Raw genomic sequence first — 23,724 nt, 5'->3', positions numbered from 1 at the left:
ATTTTTGTATTCCTGAGACAAGAATAAATTGTGCCAGGTAATTAACAACTTGATGTAGAACCTCAGATAAAATGAAAATGAGCTGCAAATTTATCTATGCCTAACTCTCTCTCCCTAAGTGTAAAGTATTCTTCACTGTTAACCTTAAAATGTATGGATTTTATTTATTTTTCAAGGAAGCAGACATTTAAAAACTTGGGTTCAAATAAGATATCATCTCCAAACTCTTCCTTAATCCTCTCACACATGGTTGTGTCCTGGTCTTCCATAGCAGGCTTTCCTATCTCTTTCATAACTCATACCTCTTTCTACATTACAATTAGGAATTTATCTAAATTACAAAATAGACCATGATCCACTGACAAGAAAGGATTCTATTTTGCTCACTTTTGTGCTTTATTATTGCTTATAAATTATTTTGTATATGATAGATCCTCAATATATAATTGTTTGGTTGAAATAAATTTTTAAGGATCACATTTGCTATAATGTGTCTTCAAGGAAGTCAGGGTGATGAGGCAGATTGACAATAAAACTGCAAATACAACATAATAGTAATGTGCCATAAAAGTATAAAGTGTGGTCTGAGGTCAATATGGAGATTCTGAGAAACCATGTTAAAGGAAGCAAATAAAACATAGTCTGTGGCCTGGAGGGAGTAGAGTGAGAGCAAAGTTTTAGAGGAAGAAGGTACATATTAAGTAAGCAGTTTTCCTTCCAAGTCTATTTCAAGTACCACCTCGTTAGGGAGGTTTCCAGTGAAACTTAAGTAGTCTTCATTCATTCCCTTTTTTGTCTTTAGAAAGATTTTGAGTTCATACTCTATAATAGCATCTATCAAGATCTATTATAATTATCAATGTACATTACCATCTCTTACAATTGACATCGTGTCTTAAAAACTAAGAAATATAGCTTATTTACTTAATTCTTCATCCACTGAGATGGAGTCCTAATAGTTACTTAAATGTTGGAGTTGAACAATTCCAATCATGCCTTCTACTTTGTTAATAACATTGATGCCAAAAATTAATGACCACCTATGGATAATGAACTAAATCAATTAGATTTCTAAAATTATTAGGAGACCAGTTTGTTTTTATTATGTTTTTATTTATAATGGTTCACCTAAAATCAGCAAAAGGCACATAAAATTTGTCATACTGAGTCATTGAACTTCTGGTAAATTGGCATTTGATTTTCTAATTGAAAATACGATGGACAATATATTGTAAATTTAATTAACTTTGCATCAAAAACTCTGTTTCCTCAACTAGGAATATATATGAAAACAGAAAACTAAATTTTTACTTTAAAGAAATATAAAATTTGATCAACACTAAAGCATTTCTAACTTATTTAAAAACTCTTCCATGAGTTTAAATACTTTTTTATCTATAATCTTTTAAATATGCTATTGACTTGTGACTCATCTCTCCTTGGAGCTTAAATTCAAAGTGTTCAACAAAGTTATTCTAGAAGTAGGAAATAAATGAATTGATTTAGAAAGCTTATTTACAAAAAGGTAAAATCCCTTGCTTTTTCCAAGCAAAGTTATTTAAAATTAACTTTTCTAGGAATAGCAGCAATAGCTTTTACTCCTTTCAAAGGAAAATCTATTACATGCAGCTGGGTCATTCTTCCATTTTTGCGCTTGCTCCCTCCAGTCTCTCAGTAATCAGGTATGGGAGACCGAATTTAGCTATGATTAGTCTTTTACTATGTGGTTCTTGAAAATATTACCAAATAAATATTTATTGGGTCACATTTTCAGAAAAATGTAGAAGAAAATTGGCTTGAACTGGATAATGAAATATTCCATTTTTTTCTGGGGGGGCGATTGTTTTTAAGTATTCAGGCTACAGAACAGTAGAAGAGAAATATGCTGCTCAGAAATAACCCTTCTTAGCTACAGATTTTATTTTCAACTCAGTACAAAAGAGAAAAAAGAAACAATTTCACACATTTTAATATATTTAATAACTTTTCCTCAAATGGGCAGATTAAGTTCTGCCTGAAATCAGCCTGAGAGGCAATTTTTGAAACTTCCTCATCATTGATTCCTGGGAACTCTTTCAATTCATTCTTTTGGGTTAGATCATCGGTCTCTTGAGTGTGGTGGCTTATCTTTAGGATGTGTCAATATCACATATCTTAGTGGAAAATGGAAAATTGATAATGCACCAGGCCTCTTATTTTGGTGCTTTAGATATGATTCTTTCTTAAGGACTCCAGTCATATCTTTTGATCATACTTAGTATAATCAAATTTTACTCACTAAGAAAACTGGGGAGATGAATCCATTTATGCAACTACACTTGCTCTTGTCCTTCCCTCTCCCTCCCCGTCCCACAAAATATACATGAGGGTGCAACACCCTCAATACACAAATGCTCCAAGAATAAGAATAGCAGAATTTCATTTTACCTTAAGAAAATATTTTAATTTTGGAAACATTTCAGTTGATTAATTCTTAGTATCATGTAGCTTCTTTATATATTCAATATTGAATGGATAGGGCAATAGCTATAACAATGGTAATTAAAGTTAAGTCTGCCTTTTTTCAATTCCCATTTCATTTTATTGGACATTTTAACCTACTGATTGTATTAGTTAGATCATATGGATTAGTCTCCTCAAGTGTTGTTGTTTTACTTATTTCCTCTCTTCTCAGGGAATCTCAAACCCCACTCTAAAGTTCCCAAGTTACAGCAACAGTAAACCGTGTTGCAAATGCCAGTCACCCACCTTTCATTCTGGGTTTGGGTTACAGTTTAATGAACCACTTCCTAAACTTGGAGCCAAATCTCAGAATCTGGTTCTGATATTAACCATTCCACAGTTGTTTCCTCAAGGTTTATTTTTTGGGACATTTCTGTCACTTTTCTTTTTATTTTGCTGGGGGGCAAATTACAATTACAAAAGTATATAACTAGGAAAAGGAAGGAAAGTAGGTCAATCTAAAAGTTAGATCTAAAATGTCCATTCAATGAATTTAAAAAAATAAATAACACAGGAAGAATATTTGTTCCAGCTCTTGTCTTGGAAAATCCTTTGATTGAGGTTATTTATTCCTATTCTCAATTGTTTTATTGGGTACAAAAATTTCATTGGGGAAAACTGACATGCTTATTAACATCTCATAATGCAAGCCATGATGTGGGCCACTAGATAGGCATAGCATGTACATTGATACACAAAAACATTTATTAGCAGTTGAAAGACAAAGAGTGTGTATATATATATATATATTTGTACATATGCTTAAAATCTGTAGGATTCTAATTCCGTTTGTCAATCTTATTAACATGCATGAAATATTTAACTCCCACTGGGTTATTTTTCTATAAATGGGCAGAACTAATGGACTTAAGTCTTATGACTACAAGACTTTTGGTAAAATAAAATTAAAAAATCAAAACAAAATAGCTTTCTCTCTCCCCCTATGATATTTTAATACATCTAAAAATCTTGAGAGAAGAACCTAGAATGTTGATCTTTAAGGGAAAAATAATTTATAATCTCGAATGATTATTCAGTTTGCATTTTGGCACAATGTTCAAGCTACTTGGTGGCATTTTCATCTGTCTGGTTGTAAAATGTTTTTGAAATTGCTTCTCATCTAAGACAAAAGAGTTATTTTTAAATGTTCGTTTTATCAGTGGAGTTAGTGTCTGGAACAAAATAATAGGATTTTTTTTTCCCCTTTAATGTCACCTAAATGGCTAAAATGATAAGTTTGGCCAGTTTTATGCCAGTGCCTAGAGATTATTTATAGCTGTTCAAATTAACTAATAAATTAAGTATTTATTCAGTGACAACTATGTGCCTCTGAACCTTAGTTTCCCACTTAGTTTTCAAATGAAATTATACACTACATACGTATTTAGCAAGTTTTCTAACATATACAGTCTGAGTAAATGGTAGTTCCTATCTTGCTTTTTCTTATATTGTTTATGTCCCAAGCATTGTGTACAGAATTTGTGATCTCAGAATTAATAATGAAATAGGCAGTGATCTATTTTATATTATTTCATCCCTCTGATAGCCGTGTGGTACCTTCAACTGCCCATCCTATTCACCATAACCTTGCTAACTCTAAATAGCCTTACCAGACATTTAGCTGGACAAAGTCCTGGTGGTTTTAAACATATTTTTTCTTATCTTTTCTGAGAAGTAAACCGACATGACTCTGTGTCTCATTCACAGAAGATATTTTGCACAATTTACCACACCTGAAAATAATCCCAAGAGCCTAGCATGTGCTGCATTATTCAAGGCAAGCACTTAATCAAAATGCATTGAATCACATAAAATAATTGACTTCACACTTGTTAGTTGCTAATAATGCTTCATTGTGCTAAAACTTCTGGTGTTTTTGAAATTTTAAGCTGTAAAGTCTTGGAAGTGTAAGTTAATGACTCCAAAATGTTAAAGTGGAGCCTTAATTGTAGTCATGCATTGTTTCCAAAGCATACAATTGATGAGTGCCTGATCTGCCTATAAGTAGATTTTTCATATATACACAGAATTAAGAAAATCAGCGTTCGGTATGGACCATGTTATAGGTAAGTTGTTTATGATTAAAGGCAGAACTCAATAGTGATAATCATTTATATCTAAGAAGTATATATTATATATTTTGAGTCATATATATTGTTATATGAGAACACAGTAGATTTTTTATTTATTATTACCTTCCATAATATGAGTTTCTAAACGTGCCTAATGCAGTTAAAATCGGTATTTTTAGTATGGGTTGTCAAATAGCCAAGGATATCTTAAATAACATTGCCAGCTATCTATATTATGACAGTGATTTTCTGTTTTATAAGATCTTATATGTGGTCAGGGATATTAAACCTTAAGTGGGGGGGGAAGCAAAAACAATTAAGCAACAACCTAATAAATAACTCCAAAATGCATACAAATTTAAAAGTAGATGGACCTGAAAATATTACCAAGCCAGCAGATTTATTTTCAGGCTAGATAGACCCTTTATATTTTCTTACAAATTTGACCTGTTCTTGAATTAGATTGTCTTTTGGCATTCTTTGGTTTGAGAAATGCAATTTCTCATATTTTTGCACAAAACATTTTATATTAAGCATACTGTTATGCTATATACATTAGTGAAACCCGTTGTAGCTTTTACAAATAAATATTTTGGCGAATGAAAATATGAGAAAGAAATACATTCACACATAAACTATATAAGTTATTATTTTAAATAAAAATAAGGAGAAAAACTATAGGGAAAAAAAAGGGTATCAACAAGAACAACTGCCATAATTCCACTATTCATAGGCTTAGTATTTTTTATAGATGAAATTCCCTTTCAGTAGGAGCTTTTGCTGTCATAGCAATTAATCTGCTTTAGAAAAGTTTATAAGACAATTCATTGTAAACCAAATTTTTCTTTATCAAAAGTTTTTGTGTTTATGTACAAGAAATATCAATGAAAATGAAGTGGAACTAGGTCATCACTTAAAAATACCTCCTGCTCTAAAATGCCAATTTCCCTGTTATATCCCTGGTAAACTTTATTTCTTGAAAGGGTTTTGGTTTTTGAACCACTTCTTTATTCCTGAATTGGTCATGATTTACCCATTAATGCTTTATATTTTTTTAGCCAAATGACACTTGTTTTATTGGCTTCTTTTTTTTAAGCAAATCAGGTTTATTGATGTATATTAATGAAGCATACAATCCAGCCAAAGTGTATAATCAGTGGTATTTGGCATCATCATAGAGTTGTGCATTCATCACTTCAATCATTATTAGAAAACTGCCATTATTTCAATAATAATAATAACAAAAAACAGACAAGCAACCCCTCAAAATTTAACACCTCTCAATGTCTCTATGCTTCCCTTGCTACACATAGCTGCTATTTCTGGCTATTCTTGCTGATTGATTGATTTATTTAAAGCAGTTTTGTATTAGATGAGCAGACTGTGTTAGATACTATACATCTACCCAAAGTGTCTAATCAATGGCTTTTAGTATAATCACAATGTTGTGCATTCAGCACCACAAAAAATTTTAGAACAATTTCATTACTCCACAAAGAAAAACTTCACACTCTAACTTAGTAGTCTTCTCTCAATCCCTCTATCCTTTACCAACTCTACATAACCACTAATGTAATTTCAGCTTTATAAGTTGATTTATATTTTCATATTATACATGGAATCATACAATATGTAGTACTTTGTACCTTGTTTCTTTAAGTTAGTGTAATGAATTTTTGTCTGATATTAACATCTTGTAACATTAACATGTATTTGTAGAGTTTCAGAGAAAAACAGTCTTATATATGCAACATTACCTGAATTCATATTTCACATGAGGTTTTACTATGCTACTTTTTAGCTTTCCTTTTAGTAATTTACTTGACCTTAGACTTTCCCTTTTGACCACTTTCATATCTATATAATAGCCCTGCTAACTACAAACAATATGTTGTGCTTTCACCTTTTCTATTCATTTGCAAAAATTAACATGTCCTTTTTATCAATTCTACACAATTGACCCTCAGCTTTCCATTCTCTACCTCATTCTATTTTCTTGTGGCCCATATTCAAGTTATTAACTCCATAATATTACACAATATATTTAGTTCATAATAGCCCAATCATGTCATATTTGTCCTTTTGTGTCTGGTTCACTCTACTCAACATAATCCAAGTTCATCCATGTTGTCACATGCTTTAAGGCTTCATTTCTTCTTACATTTGCATACTATTTCATCTTGTGAATTGGAAATTCAGTTTGTTTATCCATTCATCAGTTGATGGGCATCTGCATTGTTTCCAACTTTTGGCAATTGTGTATATTGCCACCATGTACATTGATGTGCAGATGTCTGTCTGTGTCACTGCTTTCAGTTCGTCTGTGCATCTACCCATTAATTTTATTGACAGATCACATGGCAAATCTATATTCAACTTTCTTAGGAACTGCCAAATAGTCCTCCTCAGTGCCTGTACCATTTTACATTCCTACCAACAGAGGATAAGGAGTCCTATCTCTCTACATCCTCTCCAACATTTGTAATTCTCTGTCTTTTTAATAGCGACCATTCTAATAGGTGTGAAAGGATATCTTATTGCAGTTTGATTTGCATTTCCCTAATCACTAGTGATGTTGAACATTTTTTCATGTGTTTTTCACTGTTTGTATTTCTTCTCTGGACAAATGTCTATTCAAGTCTTTTGCCCACTTTTTAATCTGGTCATTTGTCTTTTTATTTATCTCTTTATATTTCATGGATATTAAATCCTTATCAGATATGTGATTTCCAAACATTTTTTCCCATTGAGTCTGCTGCCTTTTCCTCCTGTTGACAAAGTGCTTTGAGGTATAAAAGTGTGTAATTTTGAGGAAGTCCCATTTTTCTATTTTTCTTTTGTTGCTCATGCTTTGGTGGAAAGTCCAAGAAACTACCACTTACCACAAGATCGTTTAGGTATTTGCTTACATTTTCTTCTAGTCATTTTATGATCCTGGCTTTTATACTTAGGTCTTTGATCATTTTGAGTTGATTCCTGTGTAGGGAGTGAGATGGGGGTCCCTTTTCATTATTTTGGTTATGGATATCCAGTTCTCCCAGCACCATTTGCTAAAGAGACTGTTTTATCCCATTAACATAGACTTGGTAGGTTTGTCAAAAAACAATTGGCCATAGAGTTGAGGTTTTATTTCTGGACTCTGAATTCTATTCCACTGATCTATGTGTCTATCTTTATGCCAGTACCATGCTGTTTTGACCATTGCAGTTTTGCAATATGTTTCCAGGACAGGCAGTGAAATTCGTTCCATGTTGCTCTTCTATTTCAGAATGCTTTTGGCTATTCATGTGCACTTTCCCTTTCAAATTAATTTGGTAATTGCCTTTTCCATTTCTGTAAAGTAGGCTGTTGGAATTTTGATGGATATTTTATTGAATCTATAAATCAATTTGGGTAAGAATGACATCTTCATGATATTTAGTCTTCCAGTCCTTGAAAACAGAGTGTTTTTCCATTTGTTTAGATCATCATTGATTTCTTTTAGCATTGTTTTATAGTTTTCTGCATATAGGTCCCATACTTCCTTGGCTAAATCGATTCCTAGGTATTTGAGTCTTTTTGTTGATATTGTAAATGAATTTTTTTCCCCTTAATTTCTTCTTCAGAATGTTCAGGAACATTGATTTTTTTTTGTGGGTTGATCTTCTATTCTTCCACTTTACTGGACTTGTTTGTTAATACAAGTAGCTTTGCCGTAGACATTTCAGAATTTTCTCAGTATAAAATTGCATCATCTGGAAGTAGTGAGTTTTATTTTCTCTTTTCTTATATGCATGCCTTTTTTTTAATCTATTGCTCTAGCTAGAACTTCTAGCCCATTACTGAATAACATTGGTGACAGTGGGTATCCTTGTCTTGTTCCTGATCTTAAAGGGAAAGCTTTCAAATTTTCCTCATTGAGTATGATGTTGTCCATTGTTTTACATATATATTGTCATATTGAGGAATTATCCTTCTATTCCTAACTTTCAAAGTGTGTTTTCAAGAAATGATGCTGATTTTTTAATGCCTTTTCTACATTAATTGAGATGTTCATGTGGTTTTTTTCCTTCAATTTCTTAATGTGATGTATTACATTAATTGTTTTTCTTATATTGAACCAACCTTGCATACCAGGAATAAATCCCACTTGGTCGTGCTGTATAGTTCTTTTGAAGGACTGTTGGATTCTATTTGCAAACATGTTGTTGAGAACTTTTGTATCTATGTTCATTAGGTAGGTTGATCTGTAATTTTCTTCTCTTGTAGTATCTTCATCCAGTGTTAGTATTAGGGTGATGTAAGCATCGTAAAATGTGTTAAGTAATTTTCCCTCCTCTTCAATTTTTTGCAAGAGTTTAAACAGATTTGTGTTAATTATTTTCAAAATGCTTGGTGGAATTCACCAATGAAGATTTCTGGTCCTGGACTTTTTTTTATTGGAAGATTTCATTGGATGTACCTAGGTCAGCTAACAGGGAGGTGAGGATGGTCAACCACAATACTAGGGAACTGAGAGAGACTATAGCTGCAAGCAGGAGAATTTCATCCATCAGCCATGTGGGATCTAAGGTCTCTCTAAATTTAGAGGTATAGTGTACATAGTCATTCCTGTGTCTGCAGGATGGAGGAATAAAATATGGATTAGAGTGGACTTACTGGTATTCAACTATAGAAATATTGTGTCTCTAGCAATGGAAGAAATTATATCATTGATGTGGAGCCAGTGACCACAGGATTTGCTGAAGGTGGGGAGAGAGAAAAAGAGGTGTGACATTGGGGCATTTTGGGGTCTTGGAGTTGTCCTGAATGATATTGCAGGGACAGATGCAGGACACTATATATACTGCCACAACCCATTGAATGGACTGGGGAAGTGCGTAAACAACATAAACTATAATCCATGCTGTGTAACAATGCTCCAAAATGTATTCATCAAATGCAATAAATGTCCCACACTAAATATATATGTTTGCCACTCATACATGAATATACATAAGCAATACATGTATAGTAAAAGTTATGAATTTACAAAATAAATACACATGACATTATGCAGAAGTCCTATACATGATTCCTCCACCAATGCCTTTCATTATTGTGAAATATCTGTTACAAACTATGCAAGAGCATCATCAAAATATTACTACTAACTATAGTCCATATCTTATATTTGGTGCATTTTCCCCCCAATCCACCCTATTTTTTTAAACAAATTAATGTTATTGATACATATTAATAAAGTATACAATTTATCCAAATTTTATAATCAATGGTATTTGGTATAATCATATAGTTGAGTGTTCATCACTTTAATCATTATTAAAGCATTTTCATTATTTCAATAATAATAGTAAACAAAAACCTTACAAACAAGGAAATTTTCCCCCTTTCTATCTCTCTGTTTCCCCTGCCATACACAGCTGCTCTTTCTGGCTATTCTTGCACAATTATTTATTTGTTTATTAAGCAGGGTGTTGTTGTTTTTTTTTGAGATATATTTTCATACCATATGATCTATCCAATTTTATAATCAATGGATTTTGTTAGGTGTTAAAAAGACCTTTATTGTAAAATTTAAAATAAATAGAAAAATAGATTGAAAGAAATTACAAATTTTAAAAGAGTGCAAGGCCAAGTTAGATTTAATATAATCAATTATAAGAAATATATAGAAAAGCAACATTTATAAATGTAAAAAATAATTCTAATATAATAGAAATTAATTAAAACATAATTCTAATTTTTTATTGTAGCCCTAACTATTGGACATAATAGTCTCTAAGAATGAAATAAATTATTGGTTTAGTATTTAATTTCCATTTAGGCCATAATTCTTTCTGGATAATCAAATTCCTATTTGGGAATTCTTCACATCTTAATGGAATGAATTATAGCAGATAACAATATGCCAATTCATAATTTTATGAGGCAGAAAAACTCAAAATCTTTTTCAACAGTAGTCATGCTAAATCATAATTGATCCAGATGGGAAGACAGTAACAGACTAATAGGCAAAGCTGAATGCTCTCACATAAACAATGGAGAAAGAGGCAAAAGCTTTCTGATGGACCTGCTTTGGCGGTCAGCAGACCAGGACAGTGTAACACAACTCCCAGGAGCCTGAGGAGCAGAGAGAGGAAGAAGCTGAAATGACAAATGGGAGTTACCTAGCCCCCATAGCAACTGGGAAGGACTGCACTCCCCCACCCCAAGACCTTAAGCTGGGATAAAACCCCTGTCTTGCTGCATCCAAATGAAAGGAACAGGCATCTTCTTCCTGTCAGGTGTTTCAAGGGAAAAGGAAGGGGAGGTTGGGGTGTTTTTCTTCAGTGAATTCAGCCAGCAGAGGCTGCTTTCAATCTCTGATCTGGAGATTAAACACAGGCACACAGGAAAACCAAGACTGAAACACCTCAGTGGAAAGGTGCGCTAACTAGCACCATCTGCTGCCCAGTTTGGAAACTGCATGGACAAAAACTGTCACATCCACTGTATCCAACCGCTGGAGGAAAATCCATGCCCTGGTATGAAGTCCCTGGCCTGATTTTAAACACATAAACTGGGCAATTTTAAAGACCGAGAACAAACTGAACAAAATATCAAAGAAGAGCTGTGAGAAAAAAAAAAATTGGCAAGAGAGAGAAATTGGCCATCAGAATAAATTCACCAACATATTCAGATGCCTAGACATCAGCAAAAATTATAAGCTATACTAGTAAACAGGAAAAAATGTCCCAGACAAAAGAACAAACCAAATATCCTGAAGAGATACAGGACTTAAGACAATTATTCAGTGATAATCATTCAACTCTCCTAAATCACTTCAAAGAATTTTATAGAAAATATGACTAAAAAAGTAAAGGATTTCAAGAAGACAATGGGAGACCATAAAGAGCAAATTGAAAACCTGCAAAGAAAAGCAACAGACCTTATGGGAATGAAAGGCATGCTGATGCTGGGTGAGATTAAAAATACATTGCAGGTACATAGAGGCAGATTTGAAATGCTTGAAGACAGAATTAGTGACTTCAAAAGCAGAACATCTGAACAGTAAAAAACAGGAGAACAGAAAGAGAAGAGAATGGAAAAAATGGAAGAGTCTAAGGGATTTGAAAGACAATGTGAAACACACAAACTTTCACATTATTGGACTCACAGAAAGAGAAGAGAATGAAAAAGGGGCAGAAAGAATATTTGAGGAAATAATGACTGAAAACTTCCCAGACCTTATGAAGGACATAAATATCAATATACAAGAATGACAACACGTCCCAAACAGAATAAATCCAATAGACCTACCCTAATACACCTTTTTTAAAAAAGATTTATTTATTTATTTCTCTTTCCTTCCCCCCTCCACCCCTGTTGCCTATTCTCTGTGTCTATTTTGCTGCATCTTCTTTGTCCACTTCTGTTGTTGTCAGTGGCATGGGAATCTGTGTTTCTTTTTGTTGAGTCATTGTGTTGTGTCAGTTCTGTGTGTGTGCGGCACCATTCATGGGTAGGCTGCACTTTCTTTCACACTGGGCGGCTCTCCTCACAGGGCGCACTCCTTGTGTGTGGGGCTCCCCTACGCGGCGGTGACACCCCTGCATGGCAGGGCACTCTTTGCAAGCATCAGCACTGCATGTGGGCCAGCTTCACATGGGTAGAGGAGGCCCGGGGTTTGAACCACAGACCTCCCATGTGGCAGACGGACGCCCTAACCACTGGGCCAAGTCCGCCACCCCCTAATACATCTTCTATTCAGAATGGCAAATATCAGTGATAAAGAGAGGGTTCTAAAGCAGCAAGGCAAAATAAGGCATCACATAAAAAGGAAACTCAGTAAGATTAAGTGCAGAATTCTCATCAGAAACCATGAAGGAAAAAAGAAAGTGGTATGATGTATTTAGTGTACTGAAACAGAAAAATTAGCAGCCAAGAATTCTGTATCTGGCAAAGCTGTCCTTCAAAAATGATGAGTTCAAATTCTTCACAGACAAACAAAAATTGATAGAATATGTTACTGAAAGACCAGATTTACAAGTGTTACTAAAGGTGGTTTTTACAAGTGTTACTAAAGGTGGTTTTAACCTGGTTAAAAGTGGAAGTTTGGAAAAAGATATTCCATGCAAACAGTAACCAAAAACAGCTGAAGTAGACCAGATAAATGCAAATAACAATACTAAAGTATATAAACAATAATTGCTCAGTGCATTACTCAGAAAATTATTCCTGAGATCAGTGTTCTGTAAGCTTCTTTATACAAAATGAATACTTGTTTTTAATAGAGGAGGACTGAAGAAGAGATATTTTTGTATACTTCACTTTGCTTTAACTCTTTCTTATGCATACCTGTTGGGAAATTTTTGACGACTGAGTCAATCTCTTCAAATCTGATTGGTTCAGGTTATTTTCTTTCTTGTAGCATCAGTGCCAGTTGTGCACTTCAAGGACTTTGTCCATTTCATCTAGGTTGTCAAGTTTGTTGGCATACAGTTTCTCATAATATCCTCTTATGGTCCATTTTACTTCTATGGAGTCATTGATAACTTCTCCCCATACATTTCTAATTGTAAATTGTATTTACTGCATTTTCTCTCTGTTTTTCTTTGTTAGCTTAGCTAAGTGTTTGTCAATTTTATTGATCTTCTCAAAGAACCAACTTTTGGTATTGTTGATCTTCTCTATTATTGTTTGTTCTCAGTTTCATTTATTTCTGCTCTGATCTTTATTATTTCTTTCTGCTTGCTTTGGGATAGGTTTGCTGTTCTTTATCTAATTTCTCCTGTTTTTCAGTTAGACCTTTGATTCTTTTTTAAGATAGGTGTTTAGGGACATAAATTTCCCTCTTAGCACTGCCTTTACTGTATTCCATAAATTTGATATGTTTGTGTTCTCATTTTCATTCACCTTCATATATTTACTATATTCACTTACAATTTATTCTTTGACCCACTGATTATTTAGGAGTGTGTTGTTAGCCTCTACACATTTGTAACCTCTCCCTTTGCCCATCTATTATTGATTTCCAATTTCATTCCATTATGACCTGAAAAAGTGCTCTGTATAATTTCAATCTTTTTATATTTATTGAGAGCTCCCTCATGACCCAGCATGTGGTCTATTCTAGAGAAAGATCCATGAGCACTTGAGAGAAATGTATAACCCATGATTTGGGATGCAGCAGTCTGTATATGTCTGTTAGGTCTAGCTCATTTATGATATTATTCAAGTTTTGTTTCCTTGTTGATGTTCTGTCTAGTTGTTCTAATAATGTGAATGGTGTGTTGAAGTCCCCACCTATTATCGTAGAGATGTCTATTTGTCCCTTCAGTTTTGTCAGAGTTTTCTTCATGCATTTTGTGGCACCCTGGTTAGGTGTGTAGACCTTTATGACTTATTTCTTCCTGGTAGATTTTCCCTTTTATTAATATATAATGGCCTTCTTTAACACATAACTTTTTGCATTAAAGGCTGTTTTGTCTGTTATTAGTACAGCTACTCCTGCTCCTTTTTTGACTATTTTTTTCCAATCTTCCACTTTCAGCCATTTTGTATCACTGGGTCTAAAGTGAATCTCTTGTAGGCAGTATATGGATGCCTTTTCCTTTTCTTTTCTTTTTTTTTTAATTCATTCTGTCATCCTATATCTTTTGTTTGGGGGGCTCCAATGGCATTATTGTAAATGCATTATTTACTTCCATCATTTTGTTCTTTGATTTTTATATGTCATATTTTATTTTCATCTGTCTTTTTACTCTTTTCTTGGCTATTCTTGGCTCCAACACTCTCCTCCCAGCCTCTCTCACTTGTCTTTTTCTTTGGGGCTCTAAGTCCCTTTAACTTTTCCTGCAAAGGTGGATTCTTTTTTATGAACTCCCTTAGTTTCTGTTTGTTTGTGAATATTATAAACTCACCTTCATATTTGAACAATAATTTTGCTGGATAAAGAATTTTGGCCTGGTAGTTTTTCTCTTTCAGTGTCCTAGTTGTATCATACCATTGTCTTCCCACCTGCCTGGTTTCTGATGAGACCTTTTAGGTTATGGTTTGTTCCTCTCTTGCTGCTCTCAGAATTGTTCTTAATCTTTATCTATGATACTTGACATGTGTCTTAGAGTGGGTCTATTCAGATTGATTTTGATTGGCTTACACCACATGTCTTGGAAACGTAAGTTCATTTTGTTCATGAGTGTTGGGAAATTTTCTGCCATTATTTTACTCAAATGCTCTTTCTGCCCCTTTTCTCTTTTCTTCTCCTTCTGGAACTTCCATGACTCATATGTAGTTGTGTTTCATTGTATCATTGAACTCCCTGAACACCTGTTCAATTTTTTCCATTCTTTCCTCTCTTCAATTTCAGCTGTTTCGTCTTCTGTATCACTCTTTCTTCTACCATTTCAAGTCTGCTGTTGTATACCTTTAATGTGTTTTTGAGCTCATCTACTGTCTCTTTTGTTCCCATGAGCTCTGTTATATTTCTATTCAGGTTTTCAAATTCTTTGTGCTTTCTCAGTGTCTTCTTAATGCCCATAATCTCTTTCACCATATCCTCTTTCATCTCATTAATTTGATTTTGGAAATTTGTATGACTCTCATTGATGGGTTGTCTCAAATCTTGTTTCTCATCTGGGTCTTTGATGTATTCCTTTGCTTGGGCCATTTCTTCATTTTCTGAATATAGTTTGATTTTTTGCTGATGTCTAGGCATCTGATTATGATGGTAAGTTTAATCATGCCCAGTTTCTCTCTTTTGTAGATATTTAGTGGCTAGAGACTGTGTTATTGCCATTCTTTGATTCTTGGTTCAAACTATTCTGATTCTTTAGGATTGTCCCTGATAGTTGCTCAAACCTTTCCTTGGACCTGGTACTGGGTTTGCACTTGTTTCCAAGGAACTTGGGGAGAGAAGCTGTAAAGGCTGGAAAAGCCTCACTTAATTATTTACTTTTAATTCCCTCACAAGCACTTACTTGGCTCACCAGGAGAAGGTGCTCTTTGGCAGGCCTCTCAGTTCTACTCCTGATCCGACTGTGTTTGCTGCAACATGGACCAGATCAATGTGGTAGAGGATCCTTCCTGTAAGTTAAGAGCCTAGAAAATCAAACTTTCTCAGAGATAGTGCTCAAACCTTTGCTGGCAGCCCCCTCTCTTTTTCCAGGTAGGAAATAATTGCACTCTCCTCTGCATCCTCAACAACCAGTCCTTGTCAGTAAGGAGGGCATTTGAGAGGGTTGGAGCTCTTTAGTCCTGTGCCAACTCCCAGAGAAAAGAATGGCACAGTCCCACCCAGCCTGGAATGACTCATGGGACACAGCAGACCAAATTTGTGAGTCAAAACCTGAATCAGCCTTAGGCTGCATCTCTCCCCTCTTTCCTGGGGTCCCCTTTGTCCATAGCCATAGGCCCTTTGAATCTGAGAATTCAAATTTGAAGCTGTAGCTTAACTCACAGTTATGCCCTTAAGATTCTTTTCCTTTGCCGTTGTTCCTTCTGTGTGGTGTCCAACCTTCTCTTGATGTCCTACACCATCGTACTTTTTTTTTTTTTTTACAGCCATTTCTGCCTGTCCTCTAGCTATATTTTGTGAGAGGAAAGAGTCCTGTGTCTTTCTAACTTACCATCTTCCCAAAAGTACCCCAATGCCTTAGATTTTTTTTAACCATGGATTTAATGGCCAAAACTTTTGGGAAACAAGTAGGTACACCAACCATGGCAAAACCACTATTAATTGTAAGGGAAAACCGATGTTGTATAAAGAAGTGTCCTTCCTAATGTAGAAAATACAGCAGAAGTATCAAGTCTTTAATAATAAACACTAAAAGCAAAACTAAATTAAAATATATATTTGAAGATCTGTATTATATTTGGAATGATTATAAAGTGGCTCATGAGGCTTATAATGTGATATCACTTTTTTGCTTTTGAACACTTAAAATGTGTCTGTTTTTGTTGCTAGATGCATCATATTTCTTCTTCACTAAGCTGTTCAAAAATGCAGATTGGTTTTCAAAATAGAATAGCTGGATTTGTCCATAACCATTGGGGAAATCTCTGGAATAGCCTGATTTTATTTTACTGAGAAAGTGATTTAGATTTTGCAGTGACAAAGGAGGGTCTCTTCACTAATTCTGATTTTTCCATCATTGGTGAGTTTGGACACCTCAACTGACATAAGGGATTATTTCTGGTCATAGCTCTAGTAATGGTTCTTTGCATATTCACTTTCTCTTGTAAAAGAGACAAACATATAAACAAAGAACGATGTATCTGGAAGTGTGTTGGCTTCGGGGCAGATACCTCAAATTTAAGATGAGAAAATGACACTCATCACATCTCCTGTTCAAAATACTCTCAATTTTATTTTTATTTTTTCCTATGCTCCTTTTGAAAAAATGGTTTCAAATTTTACATGTTGATTAGTATAAATGTGCAAATACTGTAGTGTATTTATGTGTATAGAAAATAAAGTGGCTTAGTTTTGCCCAGATTTGAGTTAAATGATATAATTAAGATAAAATTTTCTTTATATATGTCAAATTGAGTTTTACCCTTTTTCACTTCTTAAAATAATTATTTTACCAATGTCTAAGAAATTGTTTTGATTTGTAACCACTGCCAAACAGATCCTTCTGAGAAGAATCCAATGACTGTCCTAAAATACCATACATAGTAACACATGTTCAAGCCATAATTAAAGTTTTATTCAGATAACCTGTCTACTTTTTATCTATATACAAGGGTGACATGATTATCAAATACAGTTCAGATAAAGGTGAAATGAACAATGCAATGAAAATTACAATTTTATTCCCAATGTGTACTCCCATAGTAACTGAGTAATTTTCATCTTTTGAGAATGATAAGAGCCAAAATGACAAGATAGTTGAATAAGGTTATGGCAAGCAGCCCATTTTATCACAGAGTTTTGATGAATGGATTTGATTTACAATAGGCATAGTTAATACAGATATCTTAGCAAAGAGTTATGTATTAGGTTTTGCAATTGCATCCATTTATTTAAAACATAAAGCATGCAACACAACATTCATTCCTTGTGTGGTAACTCTGCTTAGGAAATTGAAAGTTAACATAAATCACATGGGTAGAAAAATTAATCATTTTAGATTTTTGAGGAAGAAAACACTAATAGGTGCATTGTATGTATTTAGATTTTAATGATTGGTTTATGCAAGGTCAAGAGACAAGATAGTGTTCAGATGTGGCTTGATCAAGTGACTAGAAATGACTTTCTCAGAACTCAGATCTTACCATTTCTTTTTGCTCTGGCCTTTTCTCTGTAGGTTTCAGTCATGGACACACCTAGTGGTCTTCCTTCCACCTTCACTTAATCTCCCCTTCTTTTCTATTGTGAGCAAATATTTCAAATTATTTCCATTCCACAGCCCAGGGAAGATGTTAGGTCTAATAGAAGGCCTGTCCATAACTTAAGCCACAAACCTGGAATAAGCAGTTCCAGCTGCTTATTAGAACAGGAACTCTCAGGGCAGGGCCCATTCCCCCTGGGGTTGTATAAATTTCCCATCCTCAGGGAAACAATGATTTGTCTCTTTCCCAGACGAAGTGGGGCATATGGCTGTCATCTATGGATATTGACATGATAGGTTTGGCTTCCCTGGGAGACTAACTTTGATAAGTTCTTTTCCTCTACTCTTCTGGACCAGGTGCGCTGTGTAAGTTATTAATATAATATAAAGGGGTCATTTGCTGAAAGATTCTGTTGGATTTGAGCCTGTGTTCCCACAATGTACCATACAGCATTTTACTTCATGGCTTTTTCTCAGCTTTTGCATAGTAGCCCCCTTGACTTTAGACTTAAGTCATTTAATGGCCAATAGTTCCATAAAGAAATATAGCCCTTCTTCTAGAGCAGCGGTTCTCAACAAGGGATGATTTTGCCATTCAGGGGGCATTTGTCAGTGTCTGAAAACATTGCTGCTTGTCACAACTGGGGTGTGGTGCTACTGGCATCTAGTTGGTGCAAGCCAGGGAAGCTACCTACAATGCACAGGAAGAGCTTCTCACCTTTCATCCCCAAGATGGTAAGTTTTCTAGCCCAAAGTATTAATAGGGCTGAAGTTGAGAAATCCTGGTCTATATTTTAGGTATAAATTATCCAATATGCTGGCAGTTATCCATATATGGATATTGAGAAACTGAAATGTGTCTATCTCCAAATTGAAATATGATTTAAATATAAAATACAAAACAGATTTTGAAGACTTATAAAAATAATGTAAAATCTCTCATTGGTGATTTCTACATTGGTGGTATATTGAAATGGTCAATATATTTTGGATATATTGGGTCAGATGAAATAAGTTATTAAAATTAATTTCATCTGTTTTCTTTATTTTTTTAAAATTGGCTACTAGATAATGTAAATGATATGTTTGGCTCCCATTATATTTCTATTGGTCAGTGCTGATCTAGATGGACTGCCCAATAGAACTTTTTGGGATTGTGGAAATGTTCTCTTACTTGCATTGTTCACTTTCATAAACAAGCAACTATAGCTACTGAGAACTTAATAGATGTCTAGTACAAATGAGAAACTAAAATGTTAATTTTATTTAAAATTGTTTGCTTTAATTAAATTACATAGTCACATGGGGCTAGTACATATGGTATTGGACAATATGGATCTGGTTTCAGTACAAACAAAATGTTAATTACAATTACTATCTCTAATTTAGACACATCCACTGTATTAGTCAGCCAAAGGGGTGCTGATGCAAAATACCAGAAATTAGTTGGTTTTTATAAAGGGTATTTATTTGGGGTAGGAGCTTACAGTTACCAGGCCATAAAGCCATAAGTTACTTCCCTCACCAAAGTCTATTTTCACGTGTTGGAGCAAGAGGGCTGCTAACATCTGTGAGGGTTCAAGCTTCCTGGGTTCCTCTTGGCTCAGCTCCTCTGTTTTCTCCACAAGGTCAGCTGAAGACTATGAGCCTCTCAAATTTTGCCTCTCTCCACATTTCAGCTGTAGACTATCAGGTGAATTGCTCTGTTTTTCCCCCTGGGGTTTCTGCCATGTCTAAGGAGCTATCTCTATTCCTCTGTGTTCTTCTCCTGGCTGAGGTTCTCTCTTCCCGGGGCTTGCTTCTCTTTCCTCTTTGTGTTTACTTCCTGGGGCTCCAGCCTAAGACTTAAGCATCAAACTCCAAACATCAAAACTCCAGTACCAAAAACTCCCAACTCTGTCTTTTGCCATGTTTTTTGTCTGTGAGAACCCACCCACCAAGGGGTGGGGTTCAATGCCCTAATGATGTGGCCCAGTCAGAGCCCTAATCATAACTTAATCACACCCAGGTACAGACCAGATTACAAACATAATCCAGTATCTATTTTTGGAATTCATAACCATATCAAACTGTTCATCCACCCAATACTGAATCACAAGAGCCAGGGCATTTTGTTGGTCTTCTGATCAGTCAGACCTTAATCTAATATCCAACTCCAGAGCAGATAACATCATTTCCGACAGTAGCTCATGGAACAAACATGAGGAAGAAATGATTTCCGGGGAAAAATGAATATTGTTGTGGGAAAGGAGGAAATCAGTAATAGCAGATATCTTATAGCTTGATAATCTGTAAAAGGTATATGGGTGGGAAAGAGAAAATAGCTGTATTTTCTTTATCACTACATGCATTGCCTCAGGTCTAGTCCCTTCAATTATTTATTTTTAATTAGAATTTTCTCAATTCTCTAAATGCAATATATGACAATATATTCAAGTCTAAAAACTCACCCTCATGAAAATGATGGGATTTATAAAGTAAATACAAATTTTCAAAGCAATATCTATCATTATTTAAACATTTATATCCCTCAGTCAACAGATGTTTAGGTTCTTATAAAGTTTCCACTCACTATTTATCGTGGTTTTACTTTAAATAATTAAATATGCAAGTTTACATAATTTGCAATTTAAATATAACTGTTTAATACATAATCAATAAAATATAGAATTTTAAGATAAAATTCACAAAATACTAAATTCACTATTTTAACCATTTTAACATATAAAATTCAATGTTTAATGTATTTACAATTATTTTCAATAATCACCAGTGTTTAATTCCAGAATATTTGCATCACCCTCAAAAATAACTCAGTGTGATCCAATGCTTTCCTTTCCTCATCTAATGGCAACAATCAATCTGCTTTTTGTCTCCGTGAATTTGCCTATTCTGCATATTGCGTATAAATTAAATCATGTAATATGTGGCCTTTTGTTTCTGGTTTGTTTCCCTTAGCGTGTTTTCAGTTTTCATCCATGTTACAGTATGTATCAATACTTCATTATTTTTGTGCCTGAATAAGATTCCATTTTACGTATATACACGTTATTTATTCATTCACAAGTTGAATATTTGGCTTGTTTCCAACTTTGTCTATTATGAATAATGCTACGCTTTACATTCATGAACCATTTTTATGTAAACATAGGTTTTCAAAACTCTTGGGTTTATGCCAAGGAGCAGAATTACTGGATCATATGACAATTGTATCTGTAATTTTTTTTAAACACCAAACTGATTTCCACAGTGCCTACATCATTTTACATTTCCACAAGCAATGTACAATATCCCAGTTTTTCTACATCCTCAGTAACATGTCATTTTCCATTTTTATATTATAGCTATCCCAGTAGGTGTGATTTGGTATCTCACTGTGGTTTTGATTTGCATTTCCTAATGACTACTGATGTTGCACAGATTTTCACAAGTTTATTGACCACTTATATAAATTCTTAGGAAAAATTCTTAGGAGAAAGGGAAGATAAAGAAATAGGAATTAAGTTCATTAAGGGATTTTTTTTTTTCAATTCTTGGGAAATACGAAGTCCTTACAAGCACAGCTCATTTCTGCAGATTATTTTCCATATATGTACATAATGGAACCAAAATGGGAATCCCTTAAGAACCCAAAAAGGTGCAGCATTAAACGCAGTGATTATCTAGATAGTCAAGCCTTCAGTTACCAGTCGCGCCCTCCTTCTGGGCTCAAGAGTAAGCGGGATGAAAACGTCTTCCCAGGGATTTTTTCTTGCATCTGGGTTCTCAAGGTTCAGAACCTTAAGGATGTTTTGCCTGGATGCGTGTGTGAATACAGACCTTAGAGCACTTGATGTGGCAGTGCAGGCAGTCTCCAAACGTGCGGATCAGGTTGATGTGTTGCCTGGGGCGCTGGCCCTGGCGTGGCGAGGAACAGCAGGAAGGTTGTCAAGCCTATGATTCGCCCACAGCAGCAGCTGTGTCTTTCAGCTTCAGAGGCGGTTCCCTGGGGCTCCAGAAGACCTGTGGGGCTCTGCGCTGTCTTTGAACTTCTGCTTAAACATCTTTCCGATGAGCACTTCGTCGACATCTGTAAACCCTGCCAGACTGATGCACAATTGAATTCTTGGTTTCATGGCAATTTTCAAGGCCCTACAGCAAAGAGGCATCGAATTGTGATTCTGGCTTTACCAAGAAACTCCTGTGAACCCTCTTTAGTAACTCGTTAGCACCGTGCGGCGCCTGAAGTTCCTCTTAGAATTTCAAAGAGATGCTGACCTTCGCTGCATCGGCATTTGAAATGGGATAGAGCAACCCCATCAAAATCTGCAAATGTTAACTTCTACTGCTTCTGGTTTGTTTCTGGCGGTTGCGTTCTCAAACTTCAGTGTAATCATCTCCTGCAGCAGCAGGATAGTAGGTGACAGCTGGCGCCCGAAGCCTGAACCGGCCTGCCCGGCTACCACTGCCACCTCATCTACAAGCTCCAAACCCGTCCAAACCCCGGCTGGCATAAATACGATTTCTAAGATTCTCCACTCTCACGCTAGTGAGCACAAAGGTAAAACAATGGAGCCCTAAATAGGGATAAAAGAGTTTTGAGGAATATTCTAAATGTGAAGATATTAATGGAACAGATTCAGTTCATGGAGAAACTCTATAAAATTGGTCTACACTTTACCTACATATGTAAGTCAATCACTATTGCAATTTAAGTTTGAATTTGGTTTCCTCAGAAGATTTATAGTGATATAATTACTTTTTCTACTCAGCCACTAATTTTACAGGAGTATCTTTCTTCATTCTTTCATTGTCTTTTCATCTGCACCTATTTGTTAAATGCAATGAAAATACATCAGGGACAAAAAAACTAGGTGTATATTTGGAAAATTGTGAGATTTATTTCTCATTTCTTCTGGGATAACCATTCAAAATATGGCTTCTAAAGGGTATTTGAGAGGAGGCTTGATGAAACATTTAAGAAATTATACAGATTTTCCCTCATTTAAAAAAATGATTGAGTAGCCATTTTTTGCGTGAATGTGCTATAGTACATACGCAGAATTTCTTGTGAATGGCATTTGTGCTGTTTCCAGTATTTTGCTTTTACAAATAACCTTGTATGTAAGTTATTTGTATTTTGACCAAAAATATTTTCAGATAAAATTGTAGGAGTTGGATTGCTGGATAAAATCGTAAAAACCTATGTATATTTACTAGATGTCACCAAATTCACTTCCATGAATTGTTTCATTTGCCATTGGCACCAGCAATTTTGAAAACAACAGTACTTCATTGCCTCTCTAAAGGTAGTGGTTTTGGCAAGCTTTTGGACTTTTGCCAATACGAAATTTAAAGAATTATTTCTCTGTGCAGATTTAATTTGGACCTGAATCTTTTCAAGTATTTAAGGGCCATTTGAAATATTAATCTCTGGACACAATTTATCATTTTATACACTTTCTCTAATGGTTTGTTCAGCTTTTCCTCTTGATTATCATGAACCCTTTATCTGAAGTAAAAATCACAGATATTTTCACCCAGCTTGTTCATTTATTTTTATTTGCCTATGGTGTTTTTGCCCTGTACAACTTTTGTTTTTTCCTTTCTTTGATGTAGAACAATTATCAATCTGCTATTTTTATGGATACTGATTCAGATTTAGAAAAGCTGACAGCAGACACATGTAATAAATGAATTTAGCCATGACTACTTCTCATACTTGTATGATTTCTTTTTGTTTATTTACTTTTACATCATGAAACGATTGGGGTTTATTTTGCTATATGGCGTGAAATATGGCCAAGATTTTTTTTTTAATTTTTTGCTTTTATTTTATTTATTTATTTTAAAGAAACTTTCAATTACATAAATAT

General features: G+C 34.6%; 1 pseudogene; it reads right to left on the bottom strand.

Moving 5' to 3' along the window:
- Window positions 1-21,531: 21,531 nt before the first annotated feature.
- On the bottom strand, window positions 21,532-22,362 carry LOC111763177 (actin-related protein 2/3 complex subunit 2 pseudogene; annotated as a pseudogene).
- Between the last annotated feature and the right edge of the window lie 1,362 nt (window positions 22,363-23,724).

Source organism: Dasypus novemcinctus, chromosome 3 (assembly GCF_030445035.2).
Source record: "Dasypus novemcinctus isolate mDasNov1 chromosome 3, mDasNov1.1.hap2, whole genome shotgun sequence".
Classification (NCBI taxonomy): domain Eukaryota; kingdom Metazoa; phylum Chordata; class Mammalia; order Cingulata; family Dasypodidae; genus Dasypus; species Dasypus novemcinctus.
This window is presented reverse-complemented; position numbering and strand designations above follow the sequence as displayed.